This window comes from Corvus brachyrhynchos, unplaced genomic scaffold (genome assembly GCF_000691975.1).
Source record: "Corvus brachyrhynchos isolate BGI_N302 unplaced genomic scaffold, ASM69197v1 scaffold32, whole genome shotgun sequence".
NCBI lineage: Eukaryota > Metazoa > Chordata > Aves > Passeriformes > Corvidae > Corvus > Corvus brachyrhynchos.
Genome location: NW_008237919.1, coordinates 844,539 through 859,060, shown reverse-complemented (window position 1 = coordinate 859,060; position 14,522 = coordinate 844,539). Strand labels below are relative to the sequence as shown.

Here is a 14,522-nt window from a genome sequence, read left to right as displayed (position 1 = left end):
TGTGTGCCGGCAGTCAGCTCTGCAGCCGGGACCCCCCGCCCGGGGCCGGGGCAGCGGGGAGATGAGTTGCGTGACCTTGTGTAACACCGTCGGAAGGATTTTCCTTCCCCGAGGCACGCACAGAGGCAGGGCGGGGAGATGTCACAAACCAGATCGCCCTTCCTAAGCCTGACGGGTGCAAAATCAGAGATCCTGATGGCGGTTGGACTTGTGTCCTTGTTCTGTTCTGTTCTCTTTGGTGTTTTTCCTTCCCTCAAGAGATGATAAGCAAGCTAAGCAAAATCTAACTGTGCCCTTGCCTAGAGTTTTTTGTTTGGGTTTATAAATCAGTTTGGCTGTTTTGACAAATCAGGGTTGATGGAGATTTTTGCTTGAAGTCACTTTGGTCAGAAGAATCACAGAGATAGGTTTTCTCTTAGAAAAAACTTTTATACAGACAAATTTATACAATCCATGTGTGTTACAAATGAGAGTGTTTGAGATAACTTAAAAAATCATCAGCAATGGTATGTGCAAAAGTCAGATTTAATATTAAGTGACAAAGCACAACAAGTTCATTGGCAAGATTCACTCTAGTACTTATAGGACAGCCAAGGCACAATAAGGGAAAACAAGCAACAACAAAACCAAACAAAATCCAGGCAATCAAAACAGAAATTAACTGAAAACTACCTGGGGGTGTGTGTGTTTAGGTGTGTGTGTGACAAAAGACAGTGCTGGCAAGGATAAAAAGGAACAGGGCCTAAAAGCTTACCAATGCTCCAACTTAACAGTACTTTAACTTACACCTTAAGGCTAACAATTTAACATAGGAAAAACACTTAACTTATACCTAACTTGTAGCTTAAACTTAATTTATAACTTAACAATTTAATCAAGAATAACACTGAAGAGCATTTAACCTAACTTTTAACTTTGAAGTTATACTTAGCAACTCAGCAGAAGAACAACACTTAGCAACACTTAACTTAGCTTATAACTTATGTTTAACAACTTAGCAAAAGAACAATACTTAGCAGCATTTAAGTAAGTTTATAACTATAACTTAACCTTACTCAGAAGCCTAACTTACTTAGATACCCAAGGTACTTATACATCTAAAAAAGCAGTATTTCTCTCAAATTTGCTATAGGATATGCACAGGGGCGTGCACATAGACAGGAGCAGTCAGTGCAAGCAAGGTACCCGTGAAAAATTCCCACCAGAGGTCAGTGAAATACTCACTTCAGATGCTTTTGCATCTCCTGACAGGCAAAGGATCAGGCCTTGAGGAGTGTGGGTGTTGGCCCAGGATACGTCTTGTTTTGGTGATCCTCCAGGTATAGCAAACCTGAGCGTTTGCTGGCTCTGAGAGGTGTCCCACTCAGAGGGAGATGCTGGTCCCAGCTCGCTGCAGTCCAGGAGAGCTCAAAGGGCCCCATTTTGGGCCGCTGTTTATAGGGTCACAAGAGAGTGGGCTTTAGTCATAACAATGTTTCATACTGGCCACAGTTTGGGTAGGCACTTTCTCTGAAAGTGTGGGACCAGGAATGTTGTGCCATTCAGGCAGGAGGAATATTTTTCAAAGCTGGTCATAAGGAAAACAGGAGCTTGTTAGCAATTCCTGGGAGTGGACAGTGTTTCTGATAAGCTCAGAAAGAGCTGAGCCCAGGTGGTGTTTTCAAAGCCAAGGCCTAGCAAGCATTTCTCAGATCACACTGCAGCCTGGAAAGAAGGAGAGGGGAATACACCACCGCAATGTGAAAATTGATGGTGCAAGTCTGGGTTTGTCAGACCCTAGGAAAAATGGGAACCGCCCACTCATAGTGGGTGACTAAGCCACTAACTGGCTTGCTTAGTGGCCAGCAGTGTCAAGAGTGTGTGCAGTTCACCATGTTTGTTGTAACGAAGACCCGTTATAGAAAAAGAAAAGTACTGTATTGTTTCCAGAGAATCAAGAGGGTGAACTCTGGTTCCTGAATGTGTATCTGTAAAATGATTCATGCCATGTGCAGACAATTTAACAAGGTCACAAGTAAATCCAAATTCAAGACTTCAACGTAATTTGAAGGTGCTGAATATGACCAGCCATGGTCATATTGTTGGATCCATGCTGAGAATTATCCCTCACAGCAGCCTGTATCTTTAAGGAGCCATATATAAAGAAAAGGCATAAAATTGTTACTTGTTTAGAAAAAATCATCTGTGTACCTAATGGTACAAAACTGCCTTTAGAATGGTTGATTTTAAAAAGGAGAGAAGAATTCTTTTTTCTGCTACCCATGGAGGAGCAGCTGAGTAGACAGGGAATGCAAGAGCTCACGAACGGCACCGCGTCACAGTTTATTGCATACATCAACAGAAGAAGTCCCCAAAGCAACCAGACCTTCTGAGGATGAGTCGTAGCCCCCAAGCAAGTCAGAATCCTGATGTCCACAAACCAAACCTTGTGAAAGAACGACCCTGCTAGGAAAAGTGAGACCACTGACAGAAAAAAACCTGTAATGGATTTAAAGGAAGCTGAAACATACTAAGCCCATCCTGCCCTCTCTGCCTCCCACAGAGGCAAGGATTAAGGAAGTTTGTTACATTCAGTCTTCTAAAATAAACTTGGAAAATAATAAGTATAGGAATGGAAAAAAAAACTTTTCAGTTTGTCCTTTTGAAATAATTGTGGACCAACACATTCATTGAAAAACAGCAAACAGCCAGAATACCAGTACTGTCTCTGTGTCAGCAAGTGAGCTCCTGGTAGTGAACATAGTCACATCAAGACATAGGAATATACCAAAATGAATTTGATTTTAACCAGACAGGATCCATTTTGCGTCATAAAACCAGCAGTGTTTGTACGAAATGGCATTGTAAAGCAACATTTTCTGTTTTGTTACAAGGATAAATAACTTTGATTTTAAGTATTTCATAGATAGTCTAACCTGCAAAGTAGAGAGAGGAATTTTGCCACAATTTGCATTTATTTGGACCCTGTGTTCAGATTCAGTCCATTAGACATAGCAATAAAATTCAGACCCAGTACCTAGGCGACAGGCTTGAGTTGGGGAGAAAATAAGCAAATTCAGTTCCTGCCATAGCCATCAGTCTCTAGTCCCCTTCTAATATGTATCTGCCTTTCTTACTTTTACTGTAAAAAATCCAGGCAGAGTGTAAAAGATACACTTGTATAACTGAGGGAGACACCAGTCTTAGTCAGGTACTAAAAGTCAGACCAAAAAAAAAAAAAAGTAGGAGTTCTGTAATGCCAGAAGTATGGCTCAGGCTGAGCTCAAATTTGTTTAGAGCCATTGCATTTTTCTAGATTCAGAACCATTTGCTTTTTACCCAGCATTTTATGCATTTCTTGCCACTTGACTATGAGGCACAACAGCATGGAAACTGGGGACAAATCAGTCAGCCATGAAATAGAAATGATTAGACAGAGAATGAGGAATCTGCTCTGTAAGCAGCTCTCTAAAAGGCCTCAGTGTTGTCTGTATTCAAATACTTCCCATAGCACATTTTAAAAATAACCTTCTCTTGTGAGAAGCGAGAGACGCGTTCCCTTCATTTGCAGCAGAGAGCATCTGCACAGCTTCCCCTGCAGCAGATGCGTGGTGCAGGCAGCATTAGGGTTGGGATCCAGGCAAGGGGGAGAAACCCTTTTATAAAAGATCCTTTTATGAAAACTAGACACGTGGAGCAGCTTTGCATCAAAGCTGTTGGTGACTTTGCTTATGGTTTTGTCTTTGAATTAACCACCAAGTGGAAGCTAAGTGCTGGGACGATTCCAGAAAAATGGGGCAAATGACTGGATTTCTGTTCAGAGATGGATGTGAGCAAGGCCTTACGGAACCTGAGGTATTCAGGCAGTGGAAGTGACAGCTCTGCACTGGAGGAAGCACAATCTAGTAAAAATCACCAGAATTTCCTTTTTGTTCCAATTTTTTCAGTGGAGACGGGAAAGGAAGGATTTTCCTCAAACAACTGTCCTCATACATCACCTAGACAGCAGGAGAATGTGCACTAGTGGTTCCATTCCTTCAAGCACTGGCTTGTGAAGGTGGCTAGCCAGGCCAGAGGCAAGGAGGGAATCTAGCAAGGGAGAAACAGCCTCTGTGCATGTGAGAGCTCTCCAGGAGTCATGCTGGTGATTATACAGGTGGTTTGCCGTAGTTTTATCTGTTTCATGCGTCCTTCACCAGACAGTTCTGCTCTTGGACTTGTGTCCTGCAGGTTTTATTTGTGATGAGACACAACAAACAGGGTGGAAAGCTTATTGCTTTTTTCTCTGATGCATTCCCCGATGACCCAGGACTCACATGAAGGTGCCTGAAATTCAGGCTTTGCTCTTCTTGTTTCCCAACACAGTATTTGTGTTTTTCAGAGTACAGCTAAATTGCAGCCTTTGAGTTCTAGAGTTCAAACTTTCTCAACATATCTGTGGTCAAGTCTGCACAGAGTTTACTGAATTTGGAAAACACAGAGGAGGGAGCCAGTTCTCCTACAGATTGCTCTTCTCAGTAACTTCGTCGCTCCTTGCTGAGAATGGGGACGGACCTTGCAGCCAACCCTGCAAAGTCTAATCCTCTGGGACTAGTAAGGACCAACTGTGCAGTCACATCTGCAGCCAGCTTACAGGTTTTTTCCTACAGTGATGTGCCAGGGAGAAAGGCCAGTGCCTGGTCTACCATCCAGAACGTAATTATTCTGTTTTAAACAAGTGATGTCTATCTGCTGTTTGTTGTATAGTAGTCCTTTTTGCTCTGGAAAAAAAATTCCAGTTGGAATTGGCTATAGATGTGAGGATGCAGAGCTTTTGTGCCATGTTTTAAAAGGTTATGTATTCATGCCTTCCACTTAAAAATAATGCAGTTAAGGGCAATTCAGCTTACTGCAAGGAAAAGTCTGGAATTTTTAGTCAGATGTTGACAAATACTGTAATACCCTTATGTACTCATTAGGGAGGAAAGTATTACTCAGGTATTTTAAAGCTATTTACAGTTTCTGCCTCGTAATGAAAAGAGAGGGTTTTTCAAAAGCAGTTTACATTTTATGCAATCTTTTATGATTAAGGTCCCTCCCTGTTGCACTGAGCACAGTGTAAAATGTGCAGAAAGATGACTAGTCAGAGCACTTCCCATCCCCACACCTGAGAACCTCCTGGAAGGAAAGCAGGTGTCACCCCCTCCTCCTTTTGGATGCGACACCTAAGATGGGCTGTCACTTGGATGTGAGAAGTATCAGCCTGAGAGGAATGCAGTTCTGCTCTTCAACACAGTAAAATGAGAGAAAAGCAGAGCTCAATCAGGTGCCATTTCTGAAATAAGGAATTAAGTGAAATTTAATGCAGACCCCTTTTCTTTGTTTTTAGATATTTTTAAAAGTCATGAGAACATAAATAAATGTTTAAGTTTAAAAACATCTGTATAAATACATAGATACACAAATATGTGTGTGTATGTGTTCTAATCCAAGTTTGTCATCTGGGCTCTTTTAGTTGGCAGTGATCAAAGTGAGATGCCTCTGGAGGCAGATTCACATCACAGCATTTAACCCTAACCATAGGACAGGAGAAGCAGTGCTCTCAGAGGTCATGTTCCTCTCAATTGCTAATACTTGTGGCTTAGACATGACACCTTACATGTGCATAACAACTGATTAAATGAAATGGTTCTGTGACTGTGTCCTATTAACAAGCTATGGGGTTTAGATTTAAAATGCAAGAAAATTCAAATGTTTGACTTTGGCTACCCACATGATCCAGTTTTGTTTCAAATATTTCTTCCAAGGCTAGTCTAGGAGTAAGAGATTAAAAACTCAAGTCATTATGAATGCCAGTTTATACAAGGTCTGAGCGAGATTTTAAGAGTTCTGAAAAATAGTTTTCTTGCACATTATTTAGGAGTTCTCAGACATGGAATTTCTGGATTACAGCTAATAATGGCATCTGTTCTAATGAAAGCTTCTTTCTCAAAAAAATGTGTTTGCATTTAAACTCATGGTATTATTAAAGCCTTATGTACAGCCTTCTTGCTTAGCATGATGAACATGACTCATAATTCCATAAAAAAATGTTCATTTGATGGCCATGGGGGCAGAGCAAATGATTCAGCATGGCTGTTTCTTTTGTTAGAATTTATTGGACACTATTTCAGATTCAGAAGAGGCAAATACTTTTCAATTCCAATACCTTCAACAGAATTCCAATCATATGTTAGAAAATATTAAGAACAATTTGAATTGATTGTAGAATTTTTAGCCTGCTATGTGGACAGAAACACTGTCTTCTGTTGCATAGGGTATGGATATCTAAAACAAACAGAAAATACTGAAATGCAAAACTCTCCAGGGAAAAAGGGATAACTGTGTACAGTAGAATGGTCTGACAGTGGGGTCCCCAGTGAGGAAATTTGATCTTGGTTGTATTTTAGGCAACAGAAGGAAGAAAATACAAATGAACTTGGGTGACTCTGTAACATGTGTGATTTCTGGAAAACTGAAGACCGATAGTTCTAAACTAAGATAAGTTTGTATTTCCCACAGCTCTCAAATACCCTTTCCATAGACAGCAGGATGAAGTCTACATCAGCAATTGATTTTCTGAGCTTTTTGATCCAGAACTACCATATTTCTTTTCCAGACAAATGACAGTAATAAAACCCATTTTGGACTTAAAAGGGTTGGTTATTTTGAACATGAAAAAGAAATTACATCATTTAATTTCATTTGATTTATTGGGGAGGCAGGTTTTACCCCATTAGTCTCTTTATATTTTCTTGACAGATTTCTTAGGAAAGTGTTCTCTGATAGTTTCAGAGAAAAAATTTGAACCTTATGCAATATCATTCTTTTCAGAAATCATCAGATTAGCAATCAAAAGAAAAAATAATTTCAGTGCCACTGTCCCCCATTTTAATGATTTGATAAAATATGATTTTAGTCAAGATGAAGGAGCTGTGCTCTAGATGTTAGTGGGGCTGTACAAAGGTGGATTTTGTTTGTAGTTAAACAAATAGGAACTGATAAATTCAACTTCATAGATAAGTGAGAAGACTCTCACAGCTGAAGGTGAAAGCACCACATTCTCTGTCCAAACTCCTGCTGTGCTGAATTTATATTCTGAGTTCCAGAAAAGCCTAAGGGAGTCTCACAGACGGATTGCAACATTTCCTCTGTCAACTTTGAAATCTGTTCTTGGAATTCAAACAGATGCTACAAAAAATAATCAGTTTTCCCTCAACATCAGGGATCTATCTCTGGTAGACCTCAGCCATAAAGGCATCAACTGTTTTATCAAGTCCAAGTTCTTGTATCATAGAAAGGTTTGGCTTGGAAGGGACCTTAAGGATCATCCAGTTCCAGCCCCCTGCCATGGGTTGGGATGCCACTCACTAGATCAGGTTGCTCAAAGCCCCCTCAGCCTGGCCTTGAACACTTCCAGGGATGGGGCATCTGCAAATTCTCTGGGAAACCTGTTCCAGTGCCTCTCAGGAAATTCTTCCTCATATCTAATCTAAACCTAGTCTCTTTCAGTTTAAAACCATTCCCCCTTGTCCTATCACTACATGACCTTGTAAAAAGTCCCTCTATAGCCCACTTTATGTACTGCTCTAAGAGCCTTCTCTTCTCTAGACTGAACAACCACAAGTCTCTTAGCCTGTCTTCACAGAGGATGTGCTCCAGCCCTCTAATCATCTTTTTGGCTTTCCTCTGGATTCACTCCAACAGGCCCATGTTCTTATCTTAGAGGCCCCAGAGCTGAACACAGTAGTCCAGGTGGGGTCTCATAAGAGCAGAGATCACCTTCCTCAACTTGTTCCTTTTGATGCAGCCCAGGGTGCTGTCAGCTTTCCAAGCTGCAAGCCAGATCATACTGAGCTGCTCATCAGCTGACATCTCCAAGTCCCTCTCTGCAGGGCTACTCTTAATCTAGTCAACACCCAGCCTGTATTTGTGCTTGGGACTGCCCTCACCCAGGTGTAGGACCTTTCACTTGGCCTTGTTGAACTTCATGAGGTTCACATGTGCCCAGCTCTCAAGCCTGTCAAGGCATCCCTTTCCTCCAGTGTGTCAGCCTCACCACACAGCTTGGTGTCATCAGCAAACTTGCTGAGGGTGCACTCAATCCCATCACTGTTCTCATGCAGTTTATGACAAGAGCAGAACTATAAAATACCTTTATTTTTATTAAATACTAAAGAAACACCTTATGTTTAAGGATCAGTAACTTAAGATCTTCCCAAGAAAGACAACCTTCTAACTGTACAAGTGCAGGGGCAAGGTTTTTCTTAAAGGAAAAGAGAGGCAGCTGGGCATCCCTGCACACTCATGGTCAGCATGTAGCATTGTTCAGGTAGAAATGAGGGAAAAGGTGAAAACAAGTTATACAGATGTGCAAAAAAGAATTGCAGCAGCTAACAGGAGTGTGTTTATTGGTAGTATAAATCAGGAGTCTCCTGAGTATATATCAGGAGTCTCCTCTCCTTAGACTTCCTTCACAAACTATAAAGAGGAAAAAGTAGTTTCCAGATCTAAACCTCCAAAGGTCCGTATCTCTCCATGCACTACTAAAGAGTCTGAGGTCACTATATTTCTACTTTGCATTAGTGCCTAAATTTAGGAGCGATGAAGCTAGACCAACTTCTAAAAAGTTATACTTAATAGCAGTTTATTACCTTAATAGCATATAAGCATACAATAATAAAACATAAATCTATCATAGTTATATTTATAAAATAAAATACATTTTAAAATACAAAATCAGTTTACATTATGTCTTTACTTTTATTACGGTTTTTGGATTCAGCTTAATTCCAGGACCCACTGAAATAAAAGAAAAAATGCCTGTTTAGTGTAGTCAAAACTTCACATTGGTGTTCATGTTCATAAATACACCTCTTAAACAGACATATGGACAGACATACGTGAATATGCATATATGTATTAGGGTTCTTTGCTAAAATAGCTGTATCAAACAAGGAACTGTGGAACATGAACCAAATAATAACAACAAAGAAAGCTTCTGAAGAGTTTCTTTTTAGGAAAGCTGCAATAACCTCCCAGCAGCCCAGTTTCCAGGGAGGAAAACAGTAATTTTATTTTCTGACTGCTTACTTCAACAACATCAAGACATTCGTCAAGGAACTGGCTGACACAGTATCCCCACCTGCACAGGAAGTTTTGCTGTGTTGCAGAGGATTGCAGATCTTTCCTTGAAGCTGCTTGTCTTTCCTTCTGCCAGCCTGTATAGGAATAGGATGGGCAAGTGCTTCAGGAGGAGGTCTCTGGAGAACAGCTGGTTGCTACAGTGCTGACCCACTGGCATCAATCGCATTTTTCTCACGAGCACTTCTGCAGATTTTGGTGAGCCTGCCCATCTGATGAAACAAAGCCCATCAGCAGGGCTTTTCTGGTGTGTAATCAGCATGGGCAGGGAGCAGGAGGTTGTTCTCTCAGTAATAGTAACAAATTTTTTTGTTGTTTTTTCTATGATTTTCAGTTTGTGAAATGGTGATGTGCAGTCACCCCCCTTTTCTAAGTCATGGCATCATTTACACATTTTCATAATGCATCTGAGTATTTGTTGTACATGCAGTAGGAGTCACTCCTGACCAGACTGGTTTTCTTCTCTGGCTAGAAGAGTGCAGTTCTTCAATTCTACTTTTCAACATGAATATCCTTGTTTGTTAAAGCATTGTTTGCTTTTCTGCCATAATGTGTTGCACTCAGGAAAGATTCACTGTTTCCATTAAGAGATCTGCCAGCAGAACACTTTTCTTGCTGTATTGTGGAAAGCAGGCACAGGGAGACAGGAAAGGTAAAGCAAATTCATTGGTCAGTTTGTACAAGTAACTGGGGTGCAGCAGTTCTGCTTGCTTGTTTAGGCTTTTGTTCACTTTGGAAATACTTGTTTGTCATTTTTCTGCATGTAACACCTTACACAACAGCTCTGGTCCTAGCCCTCTGCAGTCATGGCTTTTTTTTTTTTTTTTTTTTTTTTTTTCTTCCAAAGGAGTAACTGTTGTGCCTTGTGATCCAGCCAGTCCCCAGAAGAACAGTGTGCTCTGAAGACAGAGTTCAAGGTTGACAGGCAAAGCCTAATCATGCTGCAGCTCAGTCTGGAGGGACTCTTGGGGTTCCCTCATTAGATGCTTCCCACCAATATCAAGATTCAAGGAGATTTCTTGTCTTGTGATGGAACAGAACACTGCTAGGTGTTGCCATTTTGTAGTCACCCATGCTTTAGCTTGAGGTTTGTATAAATACTGTGGAACAGAATGAGTTTTGGCTTTAGTAAACACCTGAGATCACCTAATGTTTGCTGTTGAAACCTGATTAGTGAGGAAGCAGACCATCTAGGAATCATGAAGCTCTATGTTTTCAGGAACAAATTACCAGCTTCCCTACATAACTACAGGTAAACATTTGCCAAATGGAGATAACAGAGTGCTCTTAAAAGGGGGAATGAGTCTCTGGGTGTCTGGGAGGGAAGGGAGAAGAGCAGCTTTTCTCCTGTAAGTCCCAACACCTCCCCATCCTCTTTCCTGCAGATTCAGTAGAAAGAGTATAAACTTTTTCATCAATTTCTGTTAAAGTGTGGCAGTGGTCAGGACAAGCATCAGCATATGTGGTAATGTGGTACTCCAAAGGATCAAGGAAATACATAAATGTTTAACTGGCATCAGTGATTTAATAGAAAGGTTGTGAGTTTGCTTAACTTTGTTTTCAGCTGCTGTAATGCCTTTCCTCTCCAGGCACTGTAACTGGCAATTTTTAATTTCTAGACAGTATGTGGAAGTACAAAGCTAATAATAATCTCATAAGCTCACATGTTTTCTTATTTTTAATAATACACACCACAGCCTTCTCCAACATAAGGACAGTGTTGCACCTGTCTGTGCTGCATCACCTCCCAAATGTGACCCATGCCATAGAAAGGCTTGTCATTTTCATGCATTTTCTTATGTTGAATGTTTCTTTAAAGGACATTGAATATATTTGGGAATTTTACAAATTGCATTTATTACAACCAAAAACCCCACCATATCTGCTTCAAGTCTTGCAAAGACACGATTTAATACAGTGAAACAATATTTTCCTTACGGTCTTGGAGTCAGGGAAAGCCTGTTTAAAAACAGCCCAGGGTAAGCAGTAAAGACAGTTTCCACACTCTGCGCATAAAAATGTAAAGAAAACTAGCTTATGACTCTTTCCTGTACACATTCAGCCTAGACTTGAGCTGTGGTCTGGCAGAGCATGTAAGCATATGGACATCAGTGGGACAGTTCACATTTTTCATGTTGTGTGCATATTTAAGTGTTTTGCCTGACTGGATACATCAGTGATCAATCAAGAGAGATACAGCAAGGATCTAAGCATCCTTTTACCGACTCCAAGAGATACTGAAGGGACTCAAAAATGTAGGCATTCTCATCGCTTGTTATATACAAGAGAGCAAAATTCTAAGAAGCACAGCTGATAAGTAGATGATTTGAGGCTGGCATTTAGTATACCTTTCCAGCCTGTCAGCTTTTGATACCTAGGGACTTGAAGTGACAGGGTCAGCAGGTCAACTAATTTCATACATGTGGCATATATTATTGAGTCAGATGATAACTTCACACTGTTAAGCTTTTTTACTTAATAGTTCTGATCTTTAGATAGACATTCTCCCTCTCTTGTAAATAAGTCTTGTGAATAAATCCCATACCATTTCCCTTTCTTGTAAATAAATCTATTTTAGAATCAAAGCAGGTTCCTTAATTTCCTGATAGTTTAATAAACATGTGCAGAGCAAAAGAAGCTGCATTAATTCTCATAGCAGAATCAGACAAAAGCTTCAAGCAATATAAAAACTGGCTTTACCAAACTGAATAGTAGGAAACAAAGAATAGCTGAAGTCAGGAAGTGCATTGTAGGCATGGAACAGGAGTTGATAGTGTTGAATAGTTTAGTCTGAAACAGAAGGCTAGAGTGAGTTATTAGCATCCTTTAGAGGGTCAAACTAAATTTCCTGTACTTCTCTCCTGTCGCAAGTGAGCATGCATGTATTTTCACCAGCTTGGCAACTGCCTCAATGTGATTTCACAGCACACCCTGACAGCTCTGGAGGAACAAACTACACGATGAGCATGCAATCTGCTGAACAAGACTTGTGCCTAACCTAAGAAAGCCTTTATGTAGACAAAACAGGAGTTCACAGATCTACATGCACGTGATGCTTTGGCAAAAGCAACCTTGAGAACAATATCCTAAAAATGTTGTCTTATACTTGCAAGGCAGATTCATTACCAGAAATGAGAGCGTCTTTCTTCTGTAGGATCATATTTCTGGGCACTTCTCTTTCTCCTGTCAGTCCTATTTTTACTTTACTTAGTTCAGTTGGACTCCCTTTATCAGTCTGATGACACTCACCGTCAGTGAGTGCTCCTGAGCTATAAACCAGAGGAGAGTAGTAAGGGACTGAGGAGGGAGCGAGTAATCCGAGTGATGTAAATGTAACCCACAGCAAGGCAAAATGCATCCAGTCACCTGTTCCTCCTGCAGCCTGTGAAGAAATGATCCCTACAAGTTAAAATCAGGATCCTTCATGGTTTAGTGCAGGAAGAATCTGAGTGATAGCTCCGTTCCTACAGCATAAGGACTTACCTCCTGTACTGCTTGGAAAGTGAAATAAATAGTGTTTCCCAGGCAGTGGTCTGTTAGCTTATGAGAAGTAGAAGAGCCCAGATTACCTCAACTCCTTGCCTATCTTTATTTAGACACTGCTGCAGGTAAGTCTGGTTTTGGACAGCACCACAGAGGCTCACATGCCAGGCGTAGCTGGACTTCCTTGGCATGTACATAGTTTCATAATGTTCTTACAGCTTCATTTTAACACTGTATTCAGCTAAGAGTTTGAGTTTTCAGACCATTTTTCTGTCTTCTCACTCACAAGTTCCTTTATTCAAACTGGAATAATGTGACACGGGCCTTGAATAATGAAATGGGCAAAGACATAGTACTGTGACATCAGCTATCATTCCTACAGGGCCATCTCTTCTAGTTCTGTGCATTGGTAGAAACATTCTGAGAGCTGTTGAAATTGCTCCAAGAAAGTAACCTCTTGATAATTACTGGTGTCATGAGTACATCGCTGTTATCTCACAGACAGATTTATTCCTGAGTACTTTTAGGACAACTGTGTATGACTTGAGCTGGGAAATCCTGACCAAAGATCTATCATAAATGTTCTAATATTATTAGCATCATCTCCTGGAATGAGGACAGGGCTGTCCATCTGGAAATGTTATATGGCATGATTCTTCTGTCAGTTCCCCAGCTCTCCATGGATATTTTGTTGAACACAACAAGCTAAACATATTAGTTATTGACAATCACAATTACAGAAAATTTACTATTTGATTTGAAAACCAGTGAGTTTATTGGCTTCCATTTTCCATTTCATTACAATGAATTATTGTGAAAGGAATTAAATTATGAACCAGTTGTACTATATATTTTAAAAATTCTAGAAAGTTCAGAATAAATTATGGTTTCATTTTGCATGCCAAAAAAATGCATTTCTGATAAAAATAGGTCTCACTTGGCTAAAGATGCAACCATGAAAAGGCTGATGGAGTTCAATGCACAATTATTTTCCTTATGAGATCTAATATTTCCCTTATCAGCCAGTTGAAAAAATACGAGATGGACTCCACTACAACTGAACTGAATGAAAGGACTTTAGGTGTGACACTGACTAGTGCTCGATGCTTTGAACTTCTATGATGGCCTTTGCCAAGGGTTACAGCATCAGCTTGTGGGAACCATGCAATAAATTGCCAAAAATTTTAGAATAAGAGGGCTGTCCATGTAGTCCTTATGTAGTAATATTTTTGAGAAGAAACTTTCTTTTGCTGTCATCATCCTGAGTTTTGCCATCATCTGGATATTTTTATTATCTGATTTCAAGGAAAATGTTGATAATAAGCCAAGAACACCCATTCACATTGAAAATGAGCTAATGCGGGATGTGGCTACAATAAAAGTTTGCTTTTGAATAGCTGCAGAAACAGTTTGTATAAGTATGCTTGCTTATGTATTCCAAAAAGAAAATATACTCCACCAATGCAGTCTGCCATAGGTTTCTGTGGAGATGAAGTTCCAACCCAAATGCTACCTTTAGGTGTGATGGTGATGATGATGATGAATACCCATCCCAAAGAATTACTTTCAGATCACTAGAACCTAGTTGAGAGTAGCAGAAAAAGAGGAGGTTTGTAGTTTGCATGACAGGATGTCTAGAGAGAAGCACGGGCAGAGAGAGTAACGTGAATATGTGCAATTGAACCAGCCTGGTGTTAGGCATTCAGGATGTTGGATATCACAGATGATTCAGAAATTTTCTCTCAGGGACTTTCCAGCCATTCCCATAGATTGTGCCTAGACTGTACACTTTCGATTGTAATGATCTTTTTTTGTTTAAGAAGCTTGAAAGTCCAGTGGTTTTATAATATTTTCCCCTTTGTTAGTAACTGACATCTGGAGGTGTCAAAAGATTCAGC

General features: G+C 40.3%; 1 protein-coding gene across 1 annotated transcript in view; it reads left to right on the top strand.

Annotated features, from left to right (window-relative positions):
- CAV1 (caveolin 1) overlaps positions 1-14,522 on the top strand; it is an 18,310-nt gene that overhangs the window by 491 nt on the left and 3,297 nt on the right. The gene's annotated exons all lie outside the window — the stretch shown is intronic.